Consider the following 26,544-nt stretch of genomic DNA (forward strand, 5'->3'; position numbering starts at 1 on the left):
AGATGAGAACAGAAAAAGTTCTGACCCTTGGGCTGCCAGGAGGTTTGCCTTTCTGGAACCTTGTAAAGAGAAGCAACTGTAATGACTCCAGACTATTATGCAGGGTCCAGTTTTTCCATTCCAGACACTATCATGTCTTAAAACCAAAGAAAGTTAATTGAACTAGAGAGGAAAGGAGGTAAATTTAGGATAGGAGAGGAAACCGGAATGGAGAGGAAAATTTAGCCTGAGGATTAACATATATGCAGTCCCTAATTATGACATGAAAATTGCAGCAGGAATTGTGCAGATCCTTCACTGTTTACTTCAACAATACTTTTTAAGTTGCTATATTGCAAAGAAGAGAAATACAATGAATGGACAACGCAAAACGCTTTGAAATGGAAAATCATTCTCCCACAAAAATTAGGGTACCTAGCGTTTCTTACATTCTGAGTTTTCATTTTGGCTCAGGCCCTAAGTGCAATTTGTCTGTCAAGATCCCGAGTAATGGGACAACATTACAGATAGGTGTTGGGATGCCAAAACTATTGGAACTGTTTTTTAACTTTTTTTGGTTTTTATTTTCCTGAATCTAGGGGTGCTTACCCACTGAATTCCGTGCCTAGTCCATTCATTTTTTTATTTTGAGAAAGGGTCTCACTAAATTGCTGGCGGCCTTGCTAAGTTTCTGAGGCTGGCTTTGAACATGTGATCCTCTTGCCTCAGCTTCCTGAGCCTCTGGGATTACAGGTGTGTGCCACTGTGCTCAGAACTATTGGGATTTTTACAAAGAACCTTCAGGTATGGTAGCAGTCTGTTAATGCTTCAAGCATTTATTTCACAATTTCTGTAAATCAATTCATTTTTAAAAAAGGATTTGATCAAAAATCTATCCAACAATTGGCTCTAGGAAGCATACCACCTTCAGTTTAAAAGGACTTTGTGGGAATGAAATAATTTATTTGCTAATGAACAACTCCCCTCATTGAAAGAGGGCTTCAAAAGCTTCTAGGCAAAGGCGTGGAGGAGAAGTAAACACAGACATTTATTATCAAAGTGAGGCATATGGGGCTACAGTTTACAGAAAATCAGATCTCTAGACCTCGGAGAGTAGCTTCCTGGAGGAGTGACGTAGGCTGTATTCTGGAGGACAGATAAGCACATTTCCAAGCCTTTTCTGAACCTCAAATCTGCCTAACCTTGTGAGCTCCTTCAGGAGTTTGAGGGGCCACTTCATCATTTTTATGTGGTGCATGATAACAAGCGGCTGATATAGAGCTGTCAGGTTTTAAAAACATTTTTGCTATAAAAATCACATCAAAACAAGTGTACAGCTTAAAGAGTTATTACACAGTAAAAAGCCACAGAACTGTACTGTGCTGCCAAGAAACAATACCTCACTGGGAAGCGTCCCATTGCCCTTCCTCCCAGGCAGACCCTCCTTTCTCACCCACAGAAGAGATCATTCTCCTGATTTTTATAATAATCACTTGTTTCTTTTTCTTTGTAGTTTTGATCACTTAACAAGAGCTTTCAATTTGTCTCATCTATTCTTTGGTACTTTTTTTTCAACATTCTTGTCATTTTGGAGGGTTTCTTTCTTATTTTATTCTTTCTCTGTATTCGTTTGGAAGTTGTACCTTCTCCTGAAGTACATGGTTCAATATTTTCCTTAAGTGTCTCCTCCTGATGAACTGTCAAGTTGCATTTGAATGTATCTTTATGCCACTTTCATTCCTGAAAGATATTTTTGCTGAGCATATACTTAAAAATTGACATTTATTATTGCAATTGCTCTTATTGTTTGTTTCCAATTGAGCTATAATTCCACTGACTTTAAACTCCCATTGTCTCTGATGATAAATTAGCTGTTAATTTGTGAAAATAAATTATATTTCTTTTATTCCTTAATTTTTTTCAATTATAGAAAGTTTTGGTATGACTTTCTTCGACTCTACTTTAGGATTTTAAGTTTCAAAGAGGAGCTCTAGTTACTTTGTGTCTTGATGACTACAGTCTTGAGCTATAATGCTATCATTGCCCCAGAGTATATTCAGTCATTTTTCCTGAATAGTCCAGCAAACTATAAATAAACAATCATTGAAACTGGTGTCTATCCCTAGGTCTGTGCTTTTTGATATTATCCTTAAGATAAACAAGGTATATTCTGGTTAGGATGAAGTCATCTTTGTTGTAACTCAAAAGTATGTCCCTCCTTCTGACCCAAGTTATGGGGATTCAACTATTCTTGCTTCAAGTCAGAATCATGCGTCCATTGATATGTCCCCAATAATTGCACCCTTTCTCCATCTCTTTGATTTCAGAGCACCTTGGGTCTGGTCCTCATATACTAGAACTGGGTCGTTCTGGAATATCACACAGTACTTGAGATTATATTTCCTAAAATCAAGGATATTTTTTTATAGAACCATAGTACAACCATAATAACCAATAAAAATCTATACAATATTCTCTGTTCTACAGACCTTATTCACAGTAGGCCTGTGTCCACCTGCAGACACCCACTGAAGCCCAGCCTCTATGCTGACTTGCACAGGACCCAGGTCCAGGGTAGGTCCGAGTTCGCCCTCCCACCTCCACCTAAGCATAAGCCTAATAAACTTTTGTTTTGGGACACTGCAGTCACCATCATAGCCTTCTCCACACCATAGTCCCTAACTTTTTTTGACAGTAGACAGGGCCTAGAAGCAGCTGCATCTCAGAGCAGGCATCCCAAAGAGAGTGTGAGGCCCACCCTTACAGCCCCATCTCTGTAAGACATTGCTTGCATCTTGGAGCACCTTAACTTTTATCTCAAGTTACCTAGGCTATTGCTGGCAACACCTTTAGATGCCGGAGCATACATTGAGGGAGGGACAGCAGCAGGGTCTGGAAGCCCAATATCAAGGTAAGGTACAGACAATCTGCATGGGTTCTACAAGAATATAGATCCACACTGCAAGAAAGGAAGACACATAGACAATATGAAAAAACAAGGGAGGAAAGTGCCCCAAACAAACCAGGATATTATAATAATAGAACCCATGGACAGCAAAGTTGATGAAATGTTAGAGAAGGATTTTAGAAGGTCACAATTAAAATGATCTGTGAATTAAAGAATGACCTAAATGAGCAAATACAAGCAAAAATTGATCACTCCAACAATGAGATAAGAGAGCAAATACAGGTAGCAAAAGATTACTTCAAGAAAGAGATAGAGATTCTGAAAAAAAAGTCAGAAATCCTTTAAATGAAGGATACAATAAACCAAATAAAAAACTCAACTAGAAAGCATAACCAACAGACTACATCACTTGGAAGAAAGAATGTCAGATAATGAAGATAAAGTATACAATCTGGAAAATAAAGTTGATCCCACAGAGAAGATAGTAAGAAACCATGAACAGAACATCCAAGAATTACTGGACAGCACCAAATATAAGAGTTATTGGGATAGAGGAAGGCACAGAGTTTAAAACCAAAGTAATGCACAATCTCTTCAATGAGATATATCAGAAAATTTCCTATGCATGAAGAATGAATTAGTAAACCAAGTACAAGAGGCTTACAGGACACCAAATGTACAAAATTTACAACATATTTACACCAAGGCACATTATAATGAAAATGCCTAGCATACAGAATAAGGATAGAATCTTAAAAGCCACAAGAGAGAGGAATCAGATCACCTATTAAAGAGACCAATTTGTATCTCAGCAGATTTTTCAACCCAGACCTTCAAAGCCAAGAGATCATGGAACAACATACATCAAGCTCTGAAAGAAAATGGATGCCAACCAAGAATCTTATATCCAGCAAAATTAAGCTTTAGATTTGATGATGAAATAAAAACCTTCCAGGATAAACAAAAGTTAAAATAATTTACAACTAGGAAGCCTACACTACAGAACATCCTCAGCAAAATATTCCACAAAGAGGAAATGAAAAACAATGATGAAAATCAGCAGAGGGAGGTATTATACTAAAGGAAAATTTAATCAGAGGAGAAACCAAGTCACATTAAATACCAAAAATAAACAAAAATGGCTGGGAATACAAATCATGTCTCAATAATAACTCTGAATGTTAATGGCCTAAACTTTCTAATCAAAAGACATAGACTAGCAGATCAGTTTTTTTTTAAAAAAGACCTAACTATATGCTGCCTCCAAGGGACTCATCTCATAGACTGAAGGTGAAGGGTTGGGAAAAATCAAGACCTTATTCATATTTTTGCAAATTATCCCACTAATGACTTTTTTTTTCTGTTCCAGATCAAAATTTCATTTGGTTGATCTCTCTCTCTCTCCTTTAATTTAGAACATTTTCTCAGTCTGTCTTTATCTTTCATGGCCTTGATATTTTGGAAGAATTCTGGTGTGAAAAATAGTGTCTTATCATTAGATTCTGACTAAGTATTTTTTGGCAAGAGCATTACAGAAGTGAAGTTATATCCTTCCAAGTGTATTACTACAGGACTTATTCTATCACTGGTAATGTTAACTTTGATTACTTGGTTGATGCAATGTCTGATTTTTTTCCACTGAAAACTTACCATTTTGAATTTATAATTAATAAATCTAATGGGAGCATGACTTTTAAGTATACATGACATCTTTAAATACTGCTTTTCTTCCCTTTCCTTTTGTAACTTCAATGAATTATGTTGGGTCTTTTCATTGTACTCTGTTTCTCTTACCCTGTATTTTATATTTTGGTTTAGTCATGCTTCTTTGTGGATCTTTTCCTGTCCCTCATTTCACCAATTCTCTCTTCAGCTATGTCTAATCTGTTAAACTAATCTACTAAATTCTTAATTTCAGTTTTTTCTTTTTAGTTTTATGTTTTCTATTTTTGTTTTTTATTCTGCAATATCACTTTATATAGGTTTTGTTTTCTTTCTGCAGTTCTCAAAGCCCAAGTTTTTATCTCTAGGAGTGCAATAATCTTAAGTGCTGTCCTTTGTCTGCTAATTGTTCTATCTGGAGCCAGGTAGACCTATTTTTGTTTCTTTGTTTTAGTTCCTATTCATGTTGTCTTATTGCCTTATGTATTTGGCCCTCTTTGATAATCTGTGAACATCACCACTTAAAAGTTATTTGTGGAAATAATGTGAGCACTATCATGGTGTTATTTTCAGAGAAGATTTTTGTTTGTTTTCTGTAGCTATTAGCTATCTAAGATCACCTTAACCCCATTTCAGGTCATGGGACTTATCTGGACCATTGGGGTATTTTAAAGCAGGGCTACTTATATCTGGTTCACCTTTACTCAGAGGGTCTTTTTAATGTCATCAATTGCTGCAGAGCAAAAGCAGCTACAACTTTAGGTTTTCCTAGACTTTAATCCAGTAATTTCTTACCATTTTGTTTGCTTTTTGATGTTTTTAGGATAATGTCTATTTTTAATACAGATTTAATTATCTTAAATGGAAATGTTGGCTTAAATGATTTATATTACTCAAGTAGAATTTTCTAGATTAACTTTTAAATTCTAGATCTGAATATTAAAGTTTATAAAAAATTAATTTTAAGTTCAATTTTTGGTAATATGGAGAAAAAAACCTTTTCCGATGAGCAAGCAACAAATATTTCTTAAGGTAGGGCAACAGAATTTGTTGACATACATTTTAAATATATGTATTATGTTTACTTGGAGACTAAATGCCTATTAAATTGTAGATGGAAATTTATTTCTGTGATATAGGATCAAAAATAGACAAAAACTTCTTTCATATCTTGATGGCTTAGATTTCCAAATTTTGCACTTAAAAGGGCATGTGATTTACTTCAGAACACTAGTTTTTGTTCTAAATAAATATACTTTTCCCTAGATGATGAGCTAAGAAAAGTTTAGAGTACTAATTTATAAGCCCTTTCCTAGATTTACTATATTGTGTGTATGTGTAATCTATATTACCAACAAATGAAAATCAAAAGTAGAAAATATTATAACAATTAATCATGTTTTAAATGTTAATTTTAAGTGCCAAGGCCAACTTAAAATATCACATAATATTTAAAAATCATATTTGTGCAATTTATGGATCTGTAAGAAAACTTCTTGAGAATTTACTGAGGTGTCTTTATAATACTCCATATTAATATAATTTACTGAGTTGTCTTTATAATACCATGTATTAACTTTATATTAAACTTTATATGGACTAAAGATTAATTATTTGCAAAAATTTTATTACACATACATATATAATTACATATGTACATAAAAATTCTAAGAACACTTGGTATATGTCACAATAGTTGAAAGGCATAGCAAAAAGCTAGTAGTGCTTACAAAAAGTGATTTCTTATTGCATTAACTTTTTTCTCTAAGCTTGACATTTTAGAATCTGCCCACACTGGATCTGCCCTGTTCTGAACAAGTGGATAATCAGCTTGACTCATCTTGCCTTGGCCTCCTGCCTCCCTGGTCACACCCTCTGCCTGGGGAGGCATCCTTCCCCCAGAATCTTCTTTTCAACTACAAACCAGCCAACCTAGAGCCTAAACCCACCCCACTACCTCCATTACTGACTCTCACACTGGAGATCACTCTATACCTGACCTAACCCTCTTCCTAGCCCCCTGCCAAATATAAGCCAAACAGGGAACAGCTCCGGTGCACTTCTGCTGAATTTATTCCAACTAGCCAATCCTGTGTCAGCTTACTTTGCCTTACATGTTCCTTCCCACAGAAACTGTAATCAAAGGGCTTGCCTATAGTTCCTTCCTCTGCTTATAACCAAGCCCAGTGGTTCCCTGTGTAGGAATGTCTAGACACATTTTAATTGTTCCTGTTTAATATCCTATTTCAAAATAGCTAAAACAACAAACAATAACAAAGAAAACAAACAAAAAATCCAAAAAAGATTTTCAGAGAAGGCTCTGAATAAATACTAACTTATGTCATGAATGTGAAGTTGAGATTACATTATTAATCACACATTTTTGTATAACTGAGTAAGGTCTTATACTTTAGAACTTTGTCAAAATACTTTTCTTTAAGAAGAATAGCAAGGCTCAGGGGCCTACCTGTACATACCTATATGTAGTAAAATACTGGGAATTTAATTGTTGAAAATGAAGAGAACATTTCCAAATCATGTGGATAACTTCTACTTGAGAGAAGTCCTCATTTGGAATTCCAGAGGTCTTGATTGTACCTTTATAAATGCTATAGAAATAATGTGTAGTAGAATAGCTGTGCTGACCCATACATTTACATGTCCCATAAAAACAATTTTCTCTGGGCTGGGGATGTGGCTCAAGCGGTAAAAATAAAATAAAGATGTTGTGTCCACCGAAAACTAAAAAATAAATATTAAAAAATTCTCTCTCTCTTAAAAAAAAACAATTTTCTCACTTGTAATATTACATGCACCAACCTACACATGATTTGGAAATGCTTATTTCTACAATGCATACATGCTTTTAAATGGGTTATATAAAGTAATGTTTCTACATATTACTATGCACATTATTTCCATATTTTCCTGATACCGAACCAAATCTCAGTCTAATAAGCTGCAATATATTGCTCAGACTCTTTGAAGGTACTTGGAATGTTTGCTTAATTTTTCTCACACACTTGTCAGTTGAATGAGGGTCAGAACTCTGCCATGCAGAATTGTTTTGATCAACTTAACATTATAGTGAATGGAATATGACACATACTTCAAACAGTTTTATGTCAAGGTTAAATTTTAAATATTGTTTTTAAAGATATATACAATTTATTTCAACTGGATCTGTGAAAACATAAGAAATCATTTGATACACCAGATATCTTCTTCAAGAATTGGAAAACTCATTATGATTTAGTCCATATTGTTCTGAGTTAAAAAGCTTAATTATACAATAAGTTGGCAAGAGTATAGAAAAACACAAATTTTCATACATTTCTGGTGGGAATGTGAATTAACCAAGCCTATAGAGGACCAATTGAGAAATATCAAAATGCACATCCTCTTTTATCTAGCAATTCCATTTCTGAGAAATTACTTTTATTATGTGAAATGACCTTCTATCAAGTTTTTTATCGAAATAATGTTTGTAATAGCACAAGATTGGAAACAATCTAGATTATCATCAGAAGACTGTCAAAGACATGCAAGTATATCCACACAATGGAAGACTATGCAGTGATAAAAAAAAGAATGAAGAAATTTTTATGTTTTGTTATGAAATGATCTCAAACATATCTTAAGTGAAGGCAGCAAGTAGTAATGTGTATTTTTTTTGTAATTTATGAAAAAGGATGAAGAGAAATATGTCAATCTAGATACATATAAATACATGGGGTTGTAGATAATGTATAGATTTTAATATATTTAATAGATGTAGATATATACAATCTCTATTTAGGCAGAGATTTGTGTTTCTATATATCTATCTTCTTGAATTTGTGTAAAATATCTTTGTAAGAGTTGAGGAACACTAGTTGCCTCTGTGGGTGGAATGGGCAACTAAAGGAAAGGTGGAAGAAGGAGATTTTATATATACTTTGAACATTTGGATTTTGAATATTATCAATGGATTGTTACCTATTCAAGCAAAAGTAGATCCAACTTCTTGTAAGTTTATTTGTGCCTGTTTCAGTCAGCTTTTTTGACGCTGTGACTAAAATATCTGACAAAAACAATTTTAGAGGAGGAAGAGTTTATTCGGGGGCTCACAGATTCAGTGGTTTCAGTCCATAGACAGCCAGTTCCATTCCTCAGGGCTTGAGATGAGGCTGGACATCATAGTGGAAGAGTGTGGCAGAGGGAAATGGATCACTCGGTGATCGGGAAGCACAGAGAGAGTGCACTGATAGAGAATCCACTCACCAGATACAAAATACAAACCTCAAAGACACGCCCCCAGGGACCCACCACCTCCAGGCACACCCTGTTGGCCTTCTGTTACCCACTCAGTTAATCTTATAAGGGGACTAATTCACTGATGGGGTTAAGGCTCTCCTAACCCAATCATTTCTCTTTTAAACCTCCTTGCATTGTCTTACCCAAGAACTTTTGGGGGACACATCACAACCGAACCATAAAAGGGCCCTACATGTGTAAAGACACAAAGGAATCACACATTTGTAGAGTAAGTCTGATGTGCTGGGAACACACACGCTCAAGCTCTGCTTCTCTTACAGTACAAAGAAAAGCTGATGTCTACTGACTGTCTTCTTCCTGTCCCCCATCTCATCAAGCTCTGCATGAAGCAGGGTCTCTGACAGTGCACTGCCAGATCTTGGAGAAATAGAAGTGAAAACAAAATTGGAGCACAACTGCTGAATTTGGTGAGGTCAGTGCCTTGACAGGATGTCAGAAAATGAGAGCCCATGTTAGCTTCAAGAATGACCGACTTGTGTTCCCTGACAGGGAACAAGATAAAGTCCATCAAAAGCACCACTTGTCATTTCTCCACTTGTTTGGGAGCCAGGAGAATTAAATGAGCTAACATTGTGTTAAAAACTTAGAACTCCTTATTAGGGACATGTTATACCAGTTTTATAATCGTGTGTTTTGTATAGTTAAAAATAGCCAAAGCCAATGGTCTTTTATTACATTCAAGAAACTAAACAAGACATAAAATTGATCTTTGCATGGCTGTATTAGAAAGATAAAAGCTACTCTTTTTGAGGTTCAGTATGAGATTTATCTATTATATTCTTAAAGAAATGTAAAAGATCATTCTGTTTCTGTGAATTATTCTTCTATATGGTATGGTACAAGAACTGAATTCTTGAACTGTTCCCAAATTAAGTACAGAAAGTCACTTTCAAACACACATACTCCATACCCAAGTGAAGATGGGGTACAGCCTTTGTCTCAAACTGTTTTAATTTAGCATTTTTTTAAACAAAATTCCTTGAGGAGACTATTTAGAAATTCATTTAACATCTCATTATATTACAAACATTTATTCTTTAAAAAGTTCTTTTTTTTTACATTTATCCCAGGATTGTCTACAAGGAAAAAAGGGTCTATAAATTTAAAATGGGTACAAAATGAAACTGACAATGCTTAAAGCATGTCCACAGATTTGTTTAAAACAATTTAAATATAAGTAATTATAATCCCAAGTGCTGAAACAAATTTTTTAAAAAAGATATGTAATTGTACATTCTTTGAAGAGTATTGGGAACGGACAGATCTGAAGTCAGTATTTACTAGGTTTTCCTTTATGATAACTGGGGCTTGTGGTTATACATTTGGTGAGATCATCTGAAAAAAGTTTCCAGGCAAATCACCTTTTCCCTTTGAGAATAAATATGCTACTTAACTTGCTCGGTGCTGTGAGCCTCTCTCTTTGCTAACCCCTGATCAACTGAACCTGTATTCTGTAATTTTTTGGCTTGGCTTTTCTTTTGTCTTCAAACTCTCTCCCAGGTCTCTCTTTGTCTCTTTCCTTCTGTCTCTACACCATCCTGTCCCCTGGAGCCAAGTTAAGCTCTTTGGGCATCATTAACACCTTTCATCCTTCTGACTGAAAAATGTACTATACATCTTTTAAAAAATGTATCCTTTGTCCATGAGGCATGACGGGCATAATTTTCATGTGGAAGAGATATGTGCACAGCAGTTTGCTTTGAAAGGGTGAGATGGTGTTGAGAAAAGTTCAACTGTCAATTTCATACATGTGGTCTGTTGATGGAGGTTGTGGGGTGAAGGCAGAGAGAGCTGCAATTTGTTAATCTTAAGTTATCCTAATCAAATTGGTGGTTGTTCCTCAAAACTCTGGAATGAATGAGAACACGGTTTTCAGTAAGGAAACCGGAATATGAGAACAGATTGTGAATAGCAGAGAATAACAAAGTTCTTCAAGGGCTCAAAAATGAGAACATATCTAGTTCTGACAACCAGCAAAAGCTTTCTGATGAGCTAGTGTCTGACACTGGCCCTTCTGAAGGGAAGATAAGGAAGTGGTGGTACTCTAAAAGGCTGACTTTTGCTTAAACGCCTTCTTTACGATGACCATTTCATTTAAAATTATAGTCCATGAGCCTTGACCTTCTTCCCTGCTTTACACTGCCTTTACAACTATGACCATCTAATAGACTATATTTTTATTCACTTTTTTGGGGGTCACTTTCCTTCCACTAGATTATGTTTCATCAGGTCAGGGATTATTGTTGCTTGTGTTTACTACTGTAGTCCTCAGTATCTAGAACAGTGTCTGGCACATAGTAGGCACTTTGTAAATATTTCATATGTATAAAAAGGCTCAGACACTGGGAAACAGGACAGATATGAAGAACAGAGATTAACCTAATTTGATTAGATTATTTAATAGGGGATATGTAGAAGGGATAAATTTGGAATAATAGGGAGAGGTTCTACCAAATTCTCCCTCTGCCCTGATGACATGATGACTATCTCTGAGCTCATTGTTTGAAGGTCCAGTTTCCAGTCACCATGTGTCTTCACAATTCAATGTGTGATTCACACAGCACCCAGCACAAGCATTCAACTAAGGTCTGTTGAGGGGATGAGTATGTTTGTAAGTTCTCAGTCCATGTTAGTTTTTTGTTTTGTTTTGTTTTAAGAATTTTAAATCACTAGGATATAGTCAGCTGATCCACAGAGTTTAAGGCTAGGAGTTCCTGAGATGAGGTCAGTTTTAGAGGTTCTGCTTTAAGCAACACCAACAATGTCCAATACACCAGAACGAAAATTTTGGTTCAAACTCAACAGCTTTCCCTAATTTCTGAGGCAGTTGTTCCTTGCTGTGGGTGACTTTCCACTGTGTATAATTCAGGGACCAGGGCCATTCATTTGATAGCTACACTATACTTCAAGGCTTTGTCAGAGTCATTGTATAGCTAGTGGGTAGGGGAAAAGAGCAAAGAGGGCCTTGGTATGCAGATGCCATTCATCACTTCTACCTCTTGTGGCTAGAAGTCATATACATGATCACTCCTACCCACATGGCTGTGAAACATAAACCCCAAGGAATTTGATTTTTGATGACTCGTCACTGTATTCTTAAAGTCAGTATCTATCTGCTATATGAAGAGATGCAGAGCCCCTGGTTAGCATAGTCTTTCCCAGTAGGTCCACATATGACTTTTTGGTACTCTGAGATGTACAAACTAAAAGGCAGGTTATCTGCCTCCTGTATCTTCTTTGCCCTCAGGTGTAATGACAAGCTAAGACAGGACATCCACAGAAACATCTCCCTTCTGAAATGGGGAGGAACAGGAGGTGTGCACTCGTAGGCCAGGTAATGACAACACTATTTCACACACAGCACATGAGAAGGACTCCCCATTCTAGCAGGAGAGGAAGGTCCTTGTTGGGATCCATTGTCTGCCATCTTGGATGAACTGCCTACCTGGCTCCCTGGCTTTCTCTAGGAGGTTCTCTTTCACCCATTATTCGTCACAGCCACATTTGGAGTAGATATCGATGAGTATGCACTCCTTGGAGGCAAGCAATTTTTGCAGCCTGCTTCTGATTTGTTCAAGTTTGGAGTCCTGATAGTTGTCTAAAGTTTCATCTGGCAAAGTTTTATCTTTTGGTCGAGTCTGTAGTATCTTGGGTTACCTTTCAGAAACTAATTAGGCTTCATGTTCTCCCTTTAAATTTCATTAAGTTTCCATACCCCAAGTTCTTTCCTAGATGTAATTCTCAAATTTGTTTCATTATTAACTTTTCTTCCTGGTCCCCACACACTGCCTGCCATCTTCCAACTTAATAGAAGTCACTTTGAGGACATTTGATACAGCTGGGATGGAAAGATAGAAAAGTAACTCCCTTAATCTGAGTCCCTTTGCAAACCCAAGAAATTCTAATGGACCTTCTTTGTTCAACACCATTTCCAATCTTATTTTCTTATGTTTAGAATTTAGAATCAGCCTGATTTTCTTTCCCTATAAACTGGTCAATTCCTGCCTGAATTCAGCTGTTTCTTATAATACCCTCTATTCTACAAGCAGAAAATACATGCTAAAATTCTATTTTCAACAACTGTAGAACTATAGGATCAACAGGCATTTGCTTTGTCTTTCAATATCAACTGACAGTGTTACCAAATGTTTTGTTAGCATAGAACACTGGCTTCTTTCTTTCTAGATTGTGACATCTACATTGTAAGCCGGCAGCTTCCCTCTATGTGGTAATTCAGAATTCTGGAAATTTTCCATGTCTGATTCCTTTATTTTTTTTGCCATTTTTGATGTCATCCATGCAGAAAAGGAAGGAAGGCATAGAGAGAGAGAGAGAGAACTTCCATTCTTTAACATCTTTGCTCACAAGTGGCCCACTTCTCTTTTATGTACATCCCATTGGCTATGCTCAGTCATATGGTCATAGCTCACTAACTTTGAGGGAGGTTACAAAATACCATGTCCCGGAAGAAGAGAAAATAGAACTTATTGACTTAGTAACAGTCTCCCATGCTAATGCAGGACACTCCCGGAATCTCTGAAAGCCCAGGACCCACTTCCCAACAGGTACACCAATGTGTAGATGTGACATTATACAATCATCATATTACATTCACATTTCACTATGATCCTTCATTCTTCCCTTCTGTATGGCTTAGAGTCTAAATGTTTGCAAGCATCACTTTGCATTTGTCCTTGAGATAACCTTAATTTCTGTGTTTCTGAAACTTTTGCTGTTTTATTAAAGTTACCTGATTATAATGTCCTCAAATAATTGCTTACTTATTATCCACTGATGCCACCTTCCAGCTTTATGAACATTCTCAAGAGACCATTATTCAAGGATTTGATGAAGAAAAAGAGGCTAAGTATTACTGGCCAGAGAATTAACTTTTACGGCTCATGTTTCTTATATTCCTCACCTGAGATTGAATCCACTTTGGTATTATGATTTAAATCTCACTTTTACAAGTTATTAAGGAATAAATTATGCTAAGCAATATTCTAAGTTCTATGAAAGTCAGTATTTAGTACACATCATTTATCTTGACCAACCTTGAACAAATGGTCTCTTGAATAAAAGGGCTATTGTATATTTTCTAAAGGAATTGGGTGACCCTGAGAGATTTGTTATTCCAAAATCAATTTTGTGTAGTTTCTTTATAATCTCTAAATTGTTCTCCCTATTATTTTTCAAATGCTGAGGCTAAACAATAAGATCTGTGACTTGTAGAGACAACTTTAGATTTGTTGAAGTACAAATATCATACTTATTGCTTCCATTTCTCCCTCAATCTCTCAGAACATACTTATTCACATTAGAAAAATGACTTTAATGTTTGCTCTCAATTACTTAAATACATCAAGATGCAACAAACTTTGTAGTTTAAACGCATTGTTAATCAAGGCAGAATTTTAAAAGCTCAGAAGGTTGCTGAAAGTGGCAGGAGAGTTGGCCAATTGCCCAGGGCCACATCACTGTTGGACAGCATTGTGAAGGAACCCATATATGTATTTCTAAGTGACCTTTCTTGCTGTCAGCTAGCTACCAAATATTTTCAACAAAAGATTTTAAAAAACCTAATATTTGCCAGGCACGGTTTTGCATGCCTGTAATCCCAGTGGCTAGGGAGGCTGAGTAGGAGGATCACAAGTTCAAAGCCAGCCTCAGCAAAAGCAAGGCACTAAGCAACTCAGTGAGACCCTGTCTCTAAATAAAATGGGGATGTGGCTCAGTGGTCAAGTGACCCTGAGCTCAATCCCGGCACCCACCCCCAAAACAAACAAACAAAACCTAATATTTTAGGTAAAACTTTTCCTTATATCATATTCAAAAGAAACTCTTTTATTGAGACCTTGTCTCAAAATAAAAAACAAAAAGGGCTGGGGTGTGGCTCATTGGTAAAGTGTCCCTGGGTTCAATCCCTAGTACCAAAACCCCCAAACAAACAAAACTCCTCCCAAATCAAAACACCTCCTAAAATTAGAAAAGACTCTGTAGAACAGAGAGCAGAATGACTCCATTTTTCTATCTAACTGGGATAGTAATGCTAACATTTCTAAAAATTGTGAGAATTATGACATAATATATATTTGGCCCCTAGCAGAGTGCTTGGCACATAGAAGCGTTCAGTCTCTTCTTTCTCCTTTTGTGATAGGTATAGATTTTAGGTTTAACACCTACTTTTTTGCCATGACCTTTTCATTTCTCTGTATTTCTCTTCAGATAGGGGGGTTAGTTGTGAGCCATCCATGGGTTGCGTGTGGGCCACTGCTCATCGAAGCCTATTGAATATGGAGACTCTGGTGTTTGGGAATGACCAGTGGACCAGCTCTGCCAAAGGTCCCACACAGCACCGGAGATAGGTGTGACCTGCCAAGATGCCAATCAACCTGCTGACTTCGAGACATTAGGAAGCAAGACACTGCCCTTGAAACCTTACCCCTGCCTTTAATGTACCCTTAAATAAACCACTGGAGCCATCTTCTTTTGTGTAGTTCCAGCTCCCATGGGGGACTAAATCTATCAGGGGCTCCTCTTTTGAAAATAAATTTATGACTCTTTGTCTTTTGTTCTTTACTAATTATTCTAGACTTTAACTTCTCAGGTGGCTTACATCCTCCTCGGCAGGAAGAAGAAACCCCCAATGAGATGCTGGCCATCACCCCATAAAGGACCTCATCATATCCCTGGGGCTGGTGAAAGTGCCATGACACCTTCTGTCGTGTGTGTGTGTGTGTGTGTGTGTGTGTGTATGTGTATGCACATGTGTATATGCTGAGGATTAAAACCAGGGCCTTGGGCATGCTAGGCAAGCATTCTACCACTGAGATACAGCCCCAACCCCACACAGCCCACTTTTCTGTCCTGCTTCATAACTCTCAAGCTGGAAACTGTAAGCTTTACTTCTTTGATAGCTGGTCAATGTTAAGCTTTGGCAAGAGAGGGCTTTAGAGGAATACAGAAAGACATGGGAAAGGAAGGCGCTTCTTTTTTTCTGGTTCTCATCTGCTTTATTCCTTCCTATGACAAAGCATCTGGTAACATTTGGGAGGACCAGTGACACTTACTTCCAGCAAGTTTTACTGATACCAAAGCAAGAGACCAAACCCCAGTCTTCTAGCACCCCAGTCTTTGGGCCACCAATTCTAAGAAGATCTGAGTCTCGCCCTTAAGATGGAGAGAAAGATGGTGTACCAAGTTCTTAGATCCTTTTTTTTTTTTTGATACTTTTCCTCATGCTGAGAGTTAGAAGCTGCCCTTTGCATTTGTCTTTTCTCTTATGTACTTTTAGAAATTAGTCATCATTTACTTGTTCGTACTACTTGGCTTAATCCATTTTCTGTGGCCATAACAAGATACCCTGGCTAGGTAATTTTATAAAAGAAGTTTCTTAAGTTTATGGTTGTGGATATTGCAAGTCCAAGATTGGATAGCTTCATTTGTCAAGGGCATCATGCTATGTATGTCATGACATGATGGGAAAATAGGTATGTGGGAACAGGAAGAAAGGTCCCAAACAAGGGGAACCTAGATTTATAATAACTTGCTCTCATAGGTAAACATTTCAGTCTCTTGAGAGCTGCATTTATCCCTCTTAATGACCTAATCACTTCTTAAGGGTCCTACTGCTTCTCAACACTGTAACCCTGGGGACAAAATTTCAACATAAGATTTGAAAGGGACAAAGCATAGTACTACTTTATATTAAAATTTTCCTATTCAAATTATTGGTGTGGTTTCTATCTCCTGAATGGACCTTGACCAATCTAATTGTTCAATAGTATTTTGTGGACTAAATGAATAGGTTATTCCAAGTGAGGCTCTTGATTTGGCAGTTGTAATTTTAGGGAAGGAAGTGATAGACATATCAAAGGAGGGAAGAAGAGTATATTCTGCCCTTCCATCGTTTATCCTCCCATATCTATTCACTTCTTGTCTGGAAGCCCAAGGCTTGCCCTTTCTGTATCAGAATGCTTTAGGTCGGTATCATCAAAAGGCTAGGCCTAGTCTCATAACAAAGAGGCATCTTCTGCCTATACTTCTGATATGATCGAAGGGAGTAAACAAATGAAATTTGCGATTTGGCTTCTCAAAGATTACCTTATCTGTACTGGGTCAATGCATTTTTCCCTGCTAGAATATGGTCCATGTTCTCAGTACTTTCTCCTTTCTTCTTTTTCAATAATATAATGCTGATTCTTAGGCTGAATCCCTGTCCACATTTAAAGTATGGCCATAATATGAGAGAAGAGAAGGAATGCAGATGGCCTTGAAATAAATGCAATGATCAGGAAGACATTTAAGAAATGTGTCTCTGGGACCATAGGAATTTTAATCCCTCCACATTTATACAACCAGAAAAACATAATGGTAGAAAGTAAGAAACTCCTTTAATCAAGAAAGTCTTTGTGGTTGTGGCTGATGAATATGCAAAAGCTGCTTTGAAATTGTTTTAGGGCATGAAGAATTGCCACATATGGATCCCTGGTACCTGCTTTAGGTCATCAGGAATGAGTTTAATCAAGTATGTCAGAGAATTGAAGAGAGACAGACATATTTGATTATATGAAATCACACATTAACTCGTAGGCAAAACTCCTGAACTCATTTTTTTTTTCAAATTCAAATGTTTCTGATAATCAGTTTTATTGTGTTCATTGAGTTAGTCAATACCCCAAAGCAAAGATCTTAAATAAGATCTCAGAGATGGTTCTTTCAAGAAAATTATCAGGCTATTATAGAAATTCTATTTCCTCCATAAAATTTCCTTGGTATTTGAAGAGACGGATAACTCTCCCTTCCTTACACCCAGAACTCAATGAGACGCCCTTAACTCATCATTCCACCATTAAGAACCCATTACTTTCTTAATTCCACCTATATCTTCCCTTTTAAAATTGTGTTAAAAATATTTCCAGTCATACATATGTTCTTGATGAGAATCTAAGTCAGGGTTTTTTTTTGTATTGTAATTATAGGCATGTCAATGGATAAGTGAACTACATTTACTCATCCTTCAAAAAATATTTTTTGAATGCCTATTACTGTCAGGCACCAGGGAACAAAGATGAGTCAAGACATCCATCCTACCCATAGAAGTATGATAAATGGTCCTTTCTTTTAGAGGGTTCTCAGTCTGGTAAGGGAGATCAGGAAATAGAGACAGAGAAATTAGATATCTTGCTGACACTCATACAACTAATACATGGAAGAGTCTGGATATGAACCCAATGTTTCTCTAGTGGTCATACACAATCACCAACTTAACCACATTGCACTTTTGACCTGTACAAGCATTTGCTTGGTTAAATATTTAATAGTGCATTTAGATGGTGATAGTCTATTCCTTCAGGTCATTGGTTTTCATTTCCATACTTGTGCCCTGAAATTGGCCATTAACATAATGGTCCATTTCTATAAAGAGTGTTCTAGGGTCGGGGTGCTGCCACCCTTCCTACCAACACTGACCTCTAAAATAAAACAAGGCATGGAAAAAAATCATACTTATATTCTAGAAAAGAAAAATGAAAGAACGTAGGAAATTAATCAAGCAAAATATTTGTGGCTATGGCAGATAATATAAAAAGACTGCTCTTAGATCATGGGTCCAAGAAATGGCACTAAAGTATAGCCTGTACTCTTGATAGAAAACCCTCTAGTCACCAGAAGCTTTATCTTTGTCCTTGAAAAAGGAACTTCATCTATTCCCATATCTTGAATCATGGCTACTGTCCTTTAAAAGTGGAAATAGCAAGAGACTCACATTTTAAAGCACAAATCATTCTATCTTGGTTATTTTTCAGGTGAAGTCTCAAGGATAAATATAAAGGTGACTTACAAGGGACAGGAAAAAAAGTGAAACCTGAGAGATGGATCGTGAAGGAGTAATGGTCTCTTTTAAGCCTCAGCTAGGCTGTGTTCCTGCACTATAAACTCCTTTTAGCACCAGCTGAAAGGTCAGCCATTGCTTTTGTGCAATGCCTCCCTCTATGCCATATGCAATTAGAAATCCATTACATTTCAGATCCTTAAAAACTCATTTCTATTGGTGAGAAAGTGCAAAGTGATATGGGTGCTGGGATAGAGGTGTCTGTAGAATTCAGTGAGGTCAAAGAATTTAAGAAGAACCTGATGCTTTAGCCTGTGCTTTAAAGGTGAGTGGTATTCATTGTGGGCAAAGAGGAGAAAAGCACTCCAGACAGAAGGATCAGCCTGAGAAATGTACCTTGGTGAGAAATTACAATTAGCTCAGTAGGGCTAGTGTGCTGGAAGCCAAGCCAAGGGTAGGGATGGATGCTGAGAAGTGTTAGAGAAGAAACTTTTTTAAAATTTATTTTTTAGTTGTAGATGGACACAATATCTTTATTTATTTTTATGTGGTGCTGAGGATCAAACTCAGTGCCTTGCATGTATGAGGCAAGTGCTCTACCACTGAGCTATAGCCCCAGCCCTGAGGTGTCATCTTGATGAGCCTCAAGTGTCACACCAGGAGTCTACCCTAAGCCAGTGTTTTACTCCACTGAACACATATGAAATCCGCTATGGAGTTTTAAAAAAATACCAGTAACCAAGCCTCAACTGAGCAGCTGAATCAGATCTCTAGCACTGGGACTGATGTTAGCCTTTCATAAAATGATTCCTAGGGCTGGGCACAGTGGCACACACCTGTAAGTGGCTTTGGAGGCTGAGGCAAGAGGATTGTGAGTTCAAAGCCAGTCTCGGCCAGCAACTTAGAGAGGCCCTAAGCAACTCAGTGAGACTCTGTATCTAAATAAAATATAAAAAGGGATGGGGATGGGGCTCAGTAGTCAAGTGCCCCTGAGTTAAATCCCTGGTACAAAAAAAAAGGGAGAAGATTTCTGTGAGGAGTCTGGGGTGGGAATTACAATTGTCAAAAATGGGGGACACTTAAAAGGTGCTAGAGACGTGACTTCTTCAGGTCTTTCATTTCAGAAAGATCATGGCTGCAGTGTGGAGAATGAATGGAAGCCACCTGCAAGGGCCACAGCAAGGACATGTGGGAGATTAGCACCATTCAGGCTCATGGTGATCAGGGCTAGAACTAAGGCAGTGGTAGTAAGACTGCAGGGAGGTTAAGCAGCTGTCATCTTCCATTTGGGATTTGGTGACAGTTTGGAACTGGAATGTATGTGTGTGTATGTGTGTGTGTGTGTGTGTGTGTGTGTGTGTGTGTGTGTGTGTGATGGTGATGATAGGGAATAGAAGATGTGATAGATTACAATGACCATAATTTTTTCCCCAGTCTGCATTCACACCTTACAATTCTCTCACCAAGCAAGAGAGCCTATTTCTCCACTCCAACCCTATGTGGCAAAACGATAGCATTCACTCGAGTTTAAGGGAGTTTTATAAATATGCTCTTTCACATTTTTGGACTCCTGTGACTCCCTAGTAAATCATCCAGAGTTAGCTAGATAAATCAGGAGACATCTGAGCCCAGCCTTCAGCCTGCCAATCACTCATATGTACATATGAGGTAATGACAAGTGAGGTCAGATGCATGCAGGAGCCCAGTCAAGATCATCATCTTAGAGAGAATGTGCCAGACCCAAACTCTCAAACTGTTCTCTAATTATGTTAGGAATAGCATTTTCTAATATCCAATAAGAGCAATTACTTTTAAAATTTAAAAAATTAGTCTCAAAACAGGTTGTTTAAATATCAAAACTTGAAAGTCTTAAAAATAGTAAGGAAACATAGTCAAGTCAAAATACTCTGGTACTATCCCAAGGTCATGTTGTCAACCCGCTGAATCAATTAAATAAGAGACCACTGGGGTAGCCATCATTGCCACCATCATAGTTTGTAGAAGGCTTACTTTTGAAAAAATATTTCTAAGCTACTCCTGTTTTCCCATATATTATATTGTTTCTCTGAATATGTTTCTGCTATTGAGTTTTCTAATTATCGAGAGCCACTTAGAGGTGAAAAATACAGGCCACGTCTGAAAATTGTGTTCCTGAAATTTAATCCATAACTTCATTTGGCCATCTGCCTGGATTATAAGGAGCTTTTTTCTTGCTTTCAAAAATCATTACAAAGAAAGCAAATGTTGCTTCATTACCTAACAAAGGTTTTAACAAAAATGGAAATGCAATTTTTCTGCCCAAATGTATTGACAGAACAGTATCTTACTTCTACTTCCTATTGAAAACTATTTACTAAGTCACTGGCTGCTTAAGGTCGTCATATTAGAATTTTTGCTAAGTTACCACAAATTTTGCAACTTGATTTTATTACTTCTGTTTCTGTAGGTCAGAAATCTGTGCGTGGTATGAGACTGGATTCTGTGCTCAGGGATGTCACCAGGATGAAAACAAGGTGACAACTTGGGCTGTGTTCGCATCTGGGACTCAGGGTTCTCTTGCATTTTTGCTAGTTGGTGAAATTCATTTCCACGTGGTTATAGGACTGATGTCCCGGTTTTTCTTCTAGGAAGCTGGGGACAGTGCTCAGCAACTAGCAGCCACCTGAAATCTCTTGCCATGTGGCAGTTCACAGGATGAATTCTTTCAGGCCAGCAGAAACCAACTGGAAAAAACACTCTGTTTTTGAAGGGTTTTCCTGATGAGTTCAGGCCCTACCCATTGATCTTCCTATTTTAGGGTCAACTGATTGGGTGAAAGCTTTTTACAGAAGTACCTAGATTACTGTTTGATGGGTTTCCTTGGAGAGGATGTGTGCACACCAGAGCTAAGAATCCTGAGGTCCATCCTAGAAGCCTGCTTATCACAACCATTAGTAAAAGATCCTATACTTACAAAATTTCTAATAAAATTAGAATCATACAATTTCCACTGTACAAATTCTACCATCTATCTCTTTCTTTCTTTCTTTCTTTCTTTCTTTCTTTTTTTTTTTTTTTTTTTATACTGGGGATTGAACTCAGGGTCACTCGGCCACTGAGCCACATCCCTAGCCCTATTTTGTATTTTTATTTAGAGACAGGGTCTCACTGAGTTGCTTAGCGCCTTGCTGCTGCTGAGGCTGGCTTTGAACTCGTGATTCTCCCACCTCAGCCTTCCGAGCTGCTGGGCATCCATCTTCTTTCTTACAAGTTTCCCAGTTGACTAAACTATCCAGTTGGGTGTTTCAGTTTATAAGCTCCCCGACACCGCAGGTATTCCAAAGCTCCCAGAGGTTCAGGTATATGACTTGGGAGCATACCAAGGAGGATTAGAGAAGACATGAGTTAAATACAGGAGAAAAAAATAAACAAAACTTGGGAGTGAAAGATGGAGATCATACTGGGATGAGAACAGAAAATTCCACATTCAAAACAAAGGCGTGAAATACCGTTCTACAGTATAGATGAAGTACAGTTTTCCTCTATGGGAATTTGTGACTCTTGGCATGTCCATCAATGATACCTGGTGAACAACCAATATCTTTAAGTTTGTGCTCCAATTTGAGAAAAAAAATGACAAACTTAGAAAAACAGAGCAGTTTTCTACCCTATCTCTCTCTGATGAGAAAACTGGAAACAGAAATGTCATTAATTTCTCCTTCAACAAGGATGTGTCAACTCTATAATAGAAACTTTGAGATGTTGCATAAAGCCATTTCTGTTTCTTCAGAGCACAAACAAAGAATTTGTGAAGAAATGCAGGCAGAACACGGTGTTTGGATTCTAATTTTACTCACCTGCAACCTGTTCCCCTTCCATCATAACTTTATTTAAATCATGGTTATGCTCTTAATTAACAATTTAATTGGTTGGTGCTTTCTCGATCCTGTTCTCTGGGGGCATGGTTTTCTGTTTAACTTTCTTGTTTCAATTCTTCAGCAAAACCATAAAATTTAATTAGGAGAGTAACCAGCTTTGTAACAGCAGTTCTATGTCTAATTAGCCATGCTTTGACTGCACCTTCTCAGATTCCACTCAATATTATACACACATTTTGCATTTGTACATGTTTCAGATAAGACTTTGTGAATTTATGGCCAAAGCATGTCATCCAATCACTTTTCCCTCTCCTTAACATGCTTGGTTATAGCCAGTGAAATCAGAAAAATTAACTTAAAGCCTTCATATAAAAAAACCAAGGCTAAGTCATAGATTGGTACTTTACTGAATGCCTGTTTTGTATTGATGTGGAACAAATTACCACAAACTTAGCTGCTTAAAACAATTTCCATTTATCATCTCACAGTTCTGTAGAAGAGAAATCCAGGCATGGCTGGATTCTTTCTTCAGGTTTTCCATGGGCTAAAACCAAGGTGTTGGCTAGCCTGCATTCTCCCTAGGGTCTCAGGGTCTTCTTCCAAGCTTACGTAGTTGTTGCAAAATCCAGGTCCTTGTGGTTGTAGGACTGATGACTCCATCTGATTGCTGCCCATCAGCTGGAGATCACTCACCTTGTAGAGGTCACTATTATTTATTGCCATATAACTTCCATGGATAGTTTACAACATAGCCATTGTGAAATGCTTTGAGACCAGTGGGAGCACTTCTCTTTCTTCTTCCTCTGTGAGCAGTTGGGAAAAATTTTTTGCTTTCAGAGAGCTCAATCTCCCTTCTATCACATCATCATGGGAATGGCTATTCCATCCTATTCACAAGGGATCACTGTTACAGGACTTGCACACAGAGGGCAGAAATCTCAGGGCCATGTTAGAATTCTGTGCTTTTAGAAGAAGGTGGCAACTAAAGTCTTTGTGGCAAATCTCTTCCTTTCGCCCTGAAGGCACTGCACAAGGTATGCAAGGAAGCTTTTAGCAATGGCCCCAATTCTGTCCTATCAGCTTCTCAGGCCAGAAGATGACAGACAGTCATATTCTTTCTTCTCTGCAGGCTGCCTTCTTTGCCTATCCAGAATTGCTGCTTTCCCTAGAGCAAATGGATCACTTGGTAAAATCATTTGAATTTAAAATGACATCAAGGTAAAAGATGCTTTCAGACAGAAATTTATCTAAGCTCAATACCTCAGACTGTAGTTCAATAAAACTATTTCTCTAGTGAAAGGAAAAGAAGAACCGTGCAGGAAAGATTTAACAGAGCAGGCCTGGACATGCTATCTTTAGAAAGGCCTGTTTGCAAAAATTTTGTCTTGGCTGGCAACTGGGAAGTTGGATTTCAGGAGGGTTCCTACCACCCTAACTGATGAGAGTGACTCAATGTGCCTATATTGTTTGTACAAACAATATGGGTTCATGCCAAATATGTGCTTTTCTTCTAGAAGTCTGGAATTTTGGTATGTTCCAGGCAGACAGTGATGACATGACCAGGCCCCACCAAAACCTTGGACATGGGGGTTTCTAATGAGCTTCCTTGAGAACGTTGTAATGAGAATGTTGCACACTGTTGTCAAAACTCACACCAGGGGAATTCAGCATGTCCTATGTGATTCTGCTGGGAGAGAACTATTGGAGGCTTCTTCCTGGGTTCCCCTGGACTTTACCTCATGCACCATTCCCCTTTGTGGATTTCATTTTTTTTATCCCTTTGCTGTAAAAAAAAATCACAGTAATCAGGAGGATTACATGTTGGGTCATGAGAGGCCTCCTGCAAATCACTGAACCTGAGGGTGATCTTCGCATTCACCAACTCTAGGAATAAAGTAAATGAGAATCTGATAGTGCTTACATTCTGAGACTAGGCTTCACTGCCCTGCAAACTCAGCCTATATGCTCTCCTCTGAGAGGAGGATAGAGCAGTCAGACTAGAGGTCTTGGAGGGCTGGCATTGCCTGGCTGCTTATTCCAATTCTGCACCAAGACGGGGCAACTTATTTCACCTCTGTCTTTCTTTCTCAGTTACTTCATCTGTAAAACAGCAATAATAATTGTACCCACTTCATAGGCTTGTCAACATGAGGTAGTTTATAGAAAGCATATAACCCTGTGTGGCAGGCTCACAGTGACTGAAAAGGGCTGATGTAATGATCCATGGAGTGGAATTACTGGAGCATCGTTGGTCTTATCATCATTATCATCATCTTTTTTTTTTTTTTGGTGGTGCTGGGGACTGAACCCAGCATCTTGTCGATGCTAGGCAAGAACTTTACCACTGACTATTATCCCATTCCTTTAAATTCTTTTTTTAAGTTTTGAGATAGAATCTCACTCTAAGCTGGCCTGGAACTTGTGATCCTTCTGCCTCAGCCTCCTGAGTAGCTGGGATTTCAGTCAAGCACCACCTTACCTGCCAGGGTTCTGATATTAACTCCCTTCTTCCTGTCACTTTCCTCCACACTTTCTTACCAGTACCCTCTTCTTCCCTTCTCACAGTGGTCCACTAAACCCCTCACTTGACTACCTTTCTTTAAGGACAAAATGGAAATTATAGGGCCTAATATAAATGTAAAGTTATCAGTGCTATCTATGCTCAACATCTTTCATCTGTGATGGTTTCTGAGAGTTTATAAGCAACCCTAATAATTCTCACTGATATGATTTTACTGCTTTTGAAAATGGTGAGTGATCATCATGTGCAAATTCATTTCCATAGCTCTGTATATTTGTCTCATAGCTTTGGCCTATCATGTAAATAGATTCACAAATTGGAGAAAAATCCTTTGTTCTGATATTTGGTTCAGAAAATCTGTTCTCTAAAACATGAGTCTAAAATAAAAGTGGCTATTTCATTTTTTCCAATGGTATATTTAAACACAATTTCAATGGAAATGGAAACTTCTACTCCAATCTTTCTTTACTTCATTGCAACTCTTAAGATCCTGCAGGACTGGTTACAGAGAGTTCAGATATACTGCCAAAGAGGACATGGTGGGGTTGATGATCATACATGACCAGAAAGGGTTAATGTCAGCATCACAGAAGTAGAGAGTCCTTCAAGGAGGAAAGGAGGTTTAGGAAAAGCCCAGGGAGCACAGTCTCTCAGATATTGGGTAAAAGAACCACAATTTGGGGGGAGGGGTATGGAGATGCCAATGCTTGAAAATGGACACTGCTTGGGTCAGGGCTGAGGATGAGAAAGAAGGAAAGGAACCAGTAAACCCAAAGTTAAAAAACTTTGTTTGTAAATAAATGATATTTAAAGGGAAGGTACAAAAGAGAAAAATCAAACCATAAATAAAAGACCAAACATATGGTAACTACAATTACCTCTAGAAACCATCATGTTTATCCCTGCTCTCTTATCCCCTAACACTTTCTCCAGGCAGCACTGTACTTCCATCATCTAGAAAAATATTTCTCTGTCTCATATTAGAGATTAATGATGCTGCTTTGGTAATCAGCTTTGCCATTTGTTAAAATGAAGCCTAATCACCATGTAATTTTAAAAGCCTGCTTGTGTTTTGGTAGGCATGGAAAACAGCTCCTTGCCACATTTCTTATAACTTTTGAGTTAAAGCTAACACTCAATTATAGGTAGTGATGGAGAAATGAGAAACTCTAAATCCATAAAATTCATCAGAGATGATATAATCACAGCCTTCAAACGTTGCCAGCCAGATTCTCCTATCCGACCCACTGAAACATAGCAACATAATTAACTCGCATTTCTAGGTTGTATTTTCCTCAACTCACTTCTGCCTAAAGTTTTAATTAGGAGGAAAGTATCTTGCTGATCCGTAGGATGATTGCAAGAAGGAAAAGCGAAGTTCTGAAAACTATAAGCTAAATTCACTCATTCCTTAAAGGAAACAAAATAAAGCAAAACAAGACATTTACAGAATTTCTAGGATATTCCA

General features: G+C 37.7%; 1 protein-coding gene across 2 annotated transcripts in view; it reads right to left on the reverse strand.

The window, feature by feature from the left end:
* Positions 1–26,544, reverse strand: part of Cpa6 (carboxypeptidase A6) — a 284,829-nt gene that overhangs the window by 139,762 nt on the left and 118,523 nt on the right. The window lies entirely within an intron of this gene.

The sequence above is a fragment of the Urocitellus parryii genome, chromosome 7, assembly GCF_045843805.1.
Source record: "Urocitellus parryii isolate mUroPar1 chromosome 7, mUroPar1.hap1, whole genome shotgun sequence".
Lineage (NCBI taxonomy): Eukaryota > Metazoa > Chordata > Mammalia > Rodentia > Sciuridae > Urocitellus > Urocitellus parryii.